General features: G+C 42.8%; 1 long non-coding RNA gene across 1 annotated transcript; it reads right to left on the reverse strand.

Moving 5' to 3' along the window:
• Window positions 1–1569: 1569 nt before the first annotated feature.
• On the reverse strand, window positions 1570–2344 carry LOC107656507 (uncharacterized). Its single transcript, XR_001630579.1, has 3 exons — window positions 2245–2344; window positions 2000–2065; window positions 1570–1602 (listed from the first exon to the last, which is right to left on the reverse strand). It is a non-coding gene; the product is annotated as an uncharacterized LOC107656507 (long non-coding RNA).
• Window positions 2345–8290: the final 5946 nt, after the last annotated feature.

Below are 8290 nucleotides of genomic sequence, written 5' to 3' on the forward strand. Positions count from 1 at the left end.
CTGACAACCGTGTCCACCTTCAGCTGTCTCTGCTGTCCATCACGACCCTCGCTGCTGCAGTCAGACTGAACCTGATCACGGAGGAGAAAGGGACATCGAGGCTATCATTGCCTGAGTGCACAGAGAGGATGAGGCCCCCTGTATCACACAATCTTGAAGCAAGAGCAGGTGAACACATGCGGGACAATCTGGCTGCTGCTGTGTCTGCTCCAAACATTCGTGTGCCTGCTCTCCATGAGCACGACTACATTTACACAGAGTAAAACATCTTACAATTAATGTTGTCAGCATTGCATTCATTACTTTTGTGGTGTAGTGGGCTAAACCACTGCACTGGCAAGCAGAAGGTTGCTGGATCAATCTCCTCCAGTGTCCTTCAGCAAGGCTCTTTACTCCAGGTGGCTGCTGGGGGATTGGGGTCCCTGTAATAAGAGCACTGTAAGTCACTTCGGATAAAAGTGTCTGACAAATCAATAAATGTAAATGTGATTTTTGTAAATCCTTTTTTGTGTCTTGGGTACAAACGCTCAATAAAGCTGCTTATTTCTTAAAGTTTATTTCTTCAAGGTACTACTTTTTCTTTTTGGGGGGGTTTAAAGGGTTGCTTCATCTAAACATATAAATTCAGTCATTATTTACTCACCTCCACACTGTTCAATCCTTAGGATATTTTTTTTTTCCTGAACACAAAAGGTGATTTTGGTCAAGTTTGTCCTGCTGGTTTCTGTTCATACAATATCAGTCGATGGGAGACTGACTTTCAGAAGCTTCATGACATTATTTGATGATGCTTTTAAAGCTTCTGAAACTCGGGCTCCATTGACTGATGTTGTATGAGCTGTGGACTCCTCCATCCTCACTGTTCACACCAGTCTGCAGACATTTCAGATCCTGCAAAGAAGCACAAATATAATACAAAAGCAGTCATTTTAACAGCACAATGTCATTTGATTTCTGTATTAGAAGTAACAGAATGATCTTATTTATATTTTTGTTTCAGGTTTTCCCTTTTTTTCCCCACAAATGCCGCCATCACCTTTCCTTGCAGGTCCTGCTCAACCACAAAAGATCTGCAGCAAAAGCACAGGAATCAAGAATCAGAAAAGTGCTGTGATAACTCTGTTTGAAATTACAATAATTGAAATAAACTACAACTAAGATTTAAACGATGTTTTAATCATTTCTGTAGTATACTCACTCAAAGCCTTTGATGGTAGCATTCCCTTCATTAGCCGCTCTCCACCGGATAAGCAGACGTGTGTGCTCATCTGTCCCTGTAACACCCAGACAAGAGTCAAGTTACCTCTGAGATTTGTGTGCTCAAAAGTATTAAATAGTGTTAAGTAGCTTTTTATCCAACACAAATGTTCCTCAATTTTTCAACAGTACTAATGGACAAATAAAATAGATTACTTATATTTAGTTACTTTATGGAAATGTATTTACATTACTTACGTTCATGTATTGCAAACAGTGCTGACAACAGTGAATTGTACGACACAATAACACACATATATGTGACTGTGTGTGTATTGGAGTAATTCAGACTGAGATCAGGTGGATGGTCACTCAAGGATGCTTTACTGGGCCTGACAGACAAAACTGGGACAAACACGACCAAAAGGCTGGTTAGAATACATTGCATCGATGTTGCATGAGAAGTCTTAGCAGCAGGGAGATATAGAGACTCTGCTGTTGACATTTTCTCTAAAGTGCGCGTGACTTATAGTGGGCAAAAACCTCAAAATAAAACACATTAAATAAAATAAAACACTAATACAGTCAATTCACATTAATACAGAGAAACTGTAAACTTAAGTGACCAATATTTTACATATTTTGTATAAAAGACAGAACGGGAAGAATGCAGCCCTAAAATGGCGCCGCTACTCACTTCAGCACGTGCAAGAGCATACAACACGTGTGCTAATAGCTAACATTCAACTATAGCTGATATTATTTTAACACAGATCATGACAAAACCGAACAAAACACATACCTGGGACAAACACGACCAAAAGGCTGGTTAGAATACATTGCATCGATGTTGCATGAGAAGTCTTAGCTAAATGAAATAAACAGAGGTTCGGAGTTCACAAGCAGGCCAATAAACACTTCATTTTATCATCACAAATAACTGACAGACAAAATAAGTAAACTTGTGTGTAGTTTCAAGTTTAAACTTGGGCTTGAAAACAAATCAAACTTAGTTTTTAAGACGGAGCTATCATTTATGCGACTTACCAGCAGGGAGATCTAGAGACTCTGCTGCTGATGAGGTAGCTCCGCCCCGCAACATCATGTGCGCAATGAGTGATGCAACAGCCAATGGGAGTTTTCCCAATTTATGCATGAATTTAACTAACATTATTTTGCGGTGTGGTTCGTAGTGATCGCTATTGAGACACCCTTAGCTAAATGAAATAAACAGAGGTTCGGAGTTCACAAGCAGGCCAATAAACACTTCATTTTATCATCACAAATAACTGACAGACAAAATAAGTAAACTTGTGTGTAGTTTCAAGTTTAAACTTGGGCTTGAAAACAATTCAAACTTAGTTTTTAAGACGGAGCAATCATTTATGCGATTTACCAGCAGGGAGATTATAGAGACTCTGCTGCTGATGACGTAGCTCCGCCCCACAACATCATGTGCGCAATGAGTGATGCAACAGCCAATGGGAGTTTTCCCAATTTATGCATGAATTTAACTAATTATTTTTACTCCGTTACATACACCCCCCTTAAATTCTGCTAAATTGGGCTAGAACCAACATATGTAACGAACAGAACATACAGTAAAGATTCTAGAAACAAAGAAAAAAACAGATGCGAGTACAAGAGCTTTACATTACAGTATGTCAGAAAGTCAATCTCTTCCCAGGAAGTGTGTAAGAATGGAATGGTACCAGGTTCCACACTTAACACAGACTATAGGAGGTGCAGCCTACACACTCCTAGTAGTAAGACATGTATCTCTGCTCTTTGAACTTTTCTTAGTGCACAACAAACTCCTCAGACTTCAAGGAAAAAAACTCAATTCACATTTAAAGTCTTAACACCACAACTGGCTTTTAGATATAAATCATCATTCAGACTCAAGTGCACTAAACAAAAATGTTCCTTATCAAATCAACAAAATTTGATCCCTGAAAAATGACATGTGCAACATTGTTTGAATCACTTCCCACAACTTTTTGTTGATCAATTTCACAAATAAGTCTGTTACGGGGCCTGACTGATCTCCCTAACCGTGTGGTTATGTGGCTTGTGCGTGTGCTTGTGGGCTGTTCGCAGATGACAGGGACTGGTCTGTTATCAGGTTCTTGCACGCAACTGGATGACTCATTTGGCTCAGTAACGGTTAAACTCTCTGTACTCTTAACAGGTTCAGGAACATGCTCGGGTTCTGGACTGTTTTGAACATTGTCAGAACACTCTGAAGCAGTCATCTCATCAGGGATGTCTAAAGCTCCATCACAATTGGTATCCTGCATTTCATTCCTTTCATGTGTTCCATCCATTTGCAGTAACCATTCTGATGTCTTTGAAACAGGATCAGTATCGTCCATCAGAGCAGAATCAAGAGCACTGCCACGGGTAGCACATGTGGAATTTGATCGAACAGATTCCTCTTCATCATCATCCCAGGATAAGAAATTCACTGGAAGCAACAGATTTCTGTGCACTACTTTTTCTCTGCCAGTCTGAGCATCCTTAATCCTGTACACATTAATCTCTGGTCTCACTGATTGTACTTCGTACAGAACAGAATCCCACTTGTCTGCAACTTTCTTCATGCCTTTCACTCCACGATTAGCCAGCAGAACTCTATCTCCCACTGCTAAGGGTGTACCTCTGACCTTTCGATTGTAGAGAATGGCATGACGGTTCTGTTCTTTGAGACTGTGTTTCCGGGCAATTTCAGCAGCTATGCTCAAATCTCTTCTCAATGTGGTGACAAACTCATGATGGCTGACCACTCTATCATCACAAAGGACATGCTGAAACATGATGTTGATCGGCAGCCTCGGGATACGCCCAAACATAAGATAAAAAGGCGCAAACCCGGTCGTTTCATGCACCGTACAATTGTAACTGAATGTTAAAGTCTGTAGAAGCTGTGGCCACTTCGCCTTGTATTTGACTGGGAGAGCTCTTATCATATTCCCCAGAGTTCTATTGAAACGTTCTGCTAAACCATTACCAACATGATGTCAATCGGCAGCCTCGGGATACACCCAAACATAAGATAAAAAGGCGCAAACCCGGTTGTTTCATGCACCGTACAATTGTAACTGAAGGTTAAAGTCTGTAGAAGCTGTGGCCACTTCGCCTTGGATTTGACTGGGAGAGCTCTTATCATATTTCCCAGAGTTCTATTGAAACGTTCTGCTAAACCATTACCCATAGGGTGGTATGGTGTGGTGTGCGATTTTTGAATACCAGCCATCTCAAGCAAGTTTCTAATGATTTTGCTTTCAAAATTCTCACCCTGGTCCGAATGTATTCTCTTTGGAAATCCATAAATGCAAAAGAAATCATTCCAAAGGCGACGGGCAACTTGTTTTGCAGACTGGTTGTGACAGGGGAAGGCGTGTGCCATTTTAGAGAAATGATCTGTCACTACTAAGACATCGACGACCTTCCCTGAAGTTTGTTCAGCACTCCAAAAGTCAATACAAACGAGTTCCATAGGCTCAGAGGTCCGAATGCGCTCAAGGGGCGCACGAGCATCTGGCTCCGGAGTTTTCCCGACCACACATCTCTGGCAGTTCTTCACATACAGCTTAATGTCTTTACTCATCCCCGGCCAAAAGAATCTTTCAGCTGCAAGGGAGAGAGTTCTCGCACTCCCCTGGTGTCCGGCGGCATCATGAACACCACGGAGAACATCATGCTTTAGGGAATCAGGTACAACGTATTGGAGAAGCTTCCTATTCATCAGCCGATCCCTCTTTACTCTGTACTGCACATGATTACAGATTTTAAGCTTTTTCCAGTGCTTCAAAAGGTATGTCACAGATCTAGGTTCCTTTGCGCTCTCACTCTTTGAAGGACGTTTACGTCTCAGAACATAGTTGATGACCCTTCCGAGTACGTTGTCCTGCTCTTGTAGACTGGAGAGTCTGGAAAACGGGATTGCTACAGACGAGTCTTCAGAAGGAAGCTGGAGTGATGTTGGACTGGCTACGGGCAAAAGACTAACCTCATCACCAGAGTGAGCACTCAACGCAGCAGAAACTTCAGCAGCGTCAAAAGATCCAGGACACGAGTCGTTCGCATCATCCTGTGGCTCATTCTCAGTTTCAACATCGCTGGTAGCCTGCACATTCTGACAGTGGTTAGAGACACAAAAGGCATCTTGGACGGTACCGGTAACAACACCATTGACCTCATCCAGAAGAGAAACATATGGTTCTTTCAACAGACGATGGCTGACACAAGACTTAACAAAGGGCTCTCTGCTTAAGGCGTCTGCAACAACGTTTTTCGTACCTGGCACGTACTTCAGGTCAAGATCGTATGCAGCGAGCTTTGCCACCCATCGCTGTTCGCACGCATCTAATCTGGGTTTGGTTAGAATATAGGTCAAGGGATTATTATCAGACCATGCTGTGAAATGTCTCCCTTTTAGCCAATGGCTAAACTTGTCACAAAGGGCCCACTTTAAAGCCAGAAATTCGAGTCTGTGTGCTGGATAGTTCATCTGGGACTTAGAGAGTGTTTTGCTTGCAAAAGCAACTGGATGTGCAATTTTCTCACCAGGAGGTACTTGAGATAATACAGCTCCTATGCCATCAAACGAAGCATCAACAGAGAGAATAAAGGAATGACTGAAATCAGGGTGAGCGAGAGTCACACTGTGCAGTAGGTCTTGCTTTAAAGTTTCGAAAGTGTTTTGGCATTCACTAGTCCAATCCTCGACGACACTGAGTGGCTTTTTCATACGACCACACTTCCTGTGAGCTTTATTCTGTGACCGATCTGATAGGAGACTGAACAGAGGTTTTGCCTTAGCAGAACAGTCCTGAATGAAATGCTGATAATATAAAATCATACCCAGGAAAGATCTGATCTTCTTTTGAGAAGGGGTTATACCATCAGCTTCCATGAGATCAACAGTCTGGATATCACTGATCACCTTAACTTTTCTTTGTCTGTAGGGTTCATAATTTTGAATGGCACCCATCTACTGCCCCACATAGGTGTGATGACTCTCCCTATAATCACATTCCTTGGGCGGCATTTACAGAGGGTCGGCTCAACGATAACTGTGCACCCTACAGAAATAGCTGTTGATTCAGGGAGCTGAGCCCAATCGAGATGTTCATGGTGTGGTTCTAGAGTTATTTTCTCCTTCAACTTAGCTGTGCCCACCTTGTCAGGCATGTCTCCTCCCTTCCATCGTTCCACGTTCGAAAGCAGAGACAGAAATTGGTGACATTCAACATCATCACAATTGGCTGAGCTGGACACAAGTCTCCAGTATCCGTCCGTTTCTTTCATTTTTTGAATCAGCCATTTAATAGCGTTGCTACCCAGGATTAAATCGTCAGTTTGGCCTGGAACGACTAAAACAGGAACAACCATTGAACAGGCATAAACTGTGAGTTGAAGTTCATACATCACTTTTGGGTTGACGCGTTGTCCGCCACAACCGATTATGACTACATCGTTGGCAGGGAGCTTTTGTAAATCGGGCTTGTGCTGCAACAAGCGATGTTCAGCAGCTTCACTTAATGTGCACGCCATGGAGCCACTGTCAACCATAGCTTTCAGTTGAAGGTCACTCCATACTGTTGCTGGTGTGTAAAACAGACTATCAATTCTCTTTACTCTGTGCGTGTTCTGAAAAATGACAGTTTTCCCTGCAGGCTCAACAGAATTAGACAGACTATAAACTGAGGTAGGGTCACTCATACAACACTGATTGGGAGGAATGTTCTCATGATCTACACTGTCCCCCCTTGAATGTAGATCTTCTAGTTTCCCAGCCCATGAGAAGACGGAGATTTCACTCTCTCAGGACAAACAAAGCGGGAGTGATCAGGAGAGTGACACTGGAAACACAACTTTTTATCACGACAATGCGTGAAGCCGGAATGATCAGGACTCGAACAGACAGCGCATGGCAGGTCATTGAGGCCTTCTATTCGAGGTAGACTTACATTGGGCTTTGAGCGTCGACTTGGCTCTTTGCTGGTGGACTCCTTTAACAGGACTTTTTCCAACAGGTTCATGACTCGTTCTAATGCAGAAGCTTCCAAAGACTTGGACTGCTGGACATCTGAAGTAGGTGAAAGTGCTGCTGTAGACAGTTCCACTTCAGTTCTGTTCACAGGGATTTTAGTGGGTGCTGCATTTCTTGCTGCAGAAACAAGACTGGTCTCCGAGTGATATTCATTTAAAATATTGTGAACTTCCCGCACAGACCATGCATCAATTGTTTTAGATCGAAAAGTCATGGCGAGCTCTTTACAAGGGCAGTGTCTGATGAACATGCGGGTTACCTCGGTTCCTGGACAATCTAGTACTTTACCCTGTTCTTTCAAACGCTCTGCAGCGACGTCAACTGCACGGTTTAGCCTGAGCCAGTACTCGTAAGCATCCTCGCCTGGTCTGGGTAATGTGGTATAAAAATCGGCCAGTGGGAGAGGAGAGCAGGGAGCAGCTTCAAAATGTTTCCTGAGAATGCTAAAGATTGCATCGGGGTTATGCACAATATCAATGTCACTGTTCCTTATACCGAACTTGACCACATCTCTTGCTTTGCCTCTTAGATGGACCAAGATCTCCTCCGCTTGCTGCTCTTTCCTCAGATTATTCCGTTTAATGTAGTCTCTCATGATATCTATCCACTCATTTAAGTCAACGGTGTCAGAAACTTCACCTCTGAAGCTAGGAGGTTCTTTAACATTTCTGGAAAACGACAACTGGCTTTGTATTAAGTCCAGCATTTGTGAAGCTGTACTGTCTGTCGTCACATTTTTCGAGGAATCACTCACTGAATGCGTGTCTACTGAATGAGTTTGGTTTAGTCTAGTGACTATGCTATCAGCAATTTGCTGACCGACTTGACTGATTATGTCAGACATTGCTGTGACTACATCTGGGGTCTGTGTGTTAGGAATTGGGGTAGATGAAAACACACCCTGTTGCTCTACTGAAGCATCTGATTCATGACTAGTAGGTGGGCCCTCACAAACTAATGTATCTGAATAGGGAGCATCACTCTCTGTGATTACATGTGCATCCTTCTGTACATTGGGCTCACTGAACAGTAAAG

This window comes from Sinocyclocheilus anshuiensis, unplaced genomic scaffold (genome assembly GCF_001515605.1).
Source record: "Sinocyclocheilus anshuiensis isolate Anshui unplaced genomic scaffold, SAMN03320099.WGS_v1.1 scaffold2883, whole genome shotgun sequence".
Lineage (NCBI taxonomy): Eukaryota > Metazoa > Chordata > Actinopteri > Cypriniformes > Cyprinidae > Sinocyclocheilus > Sinocyclocheilus anshuiensis.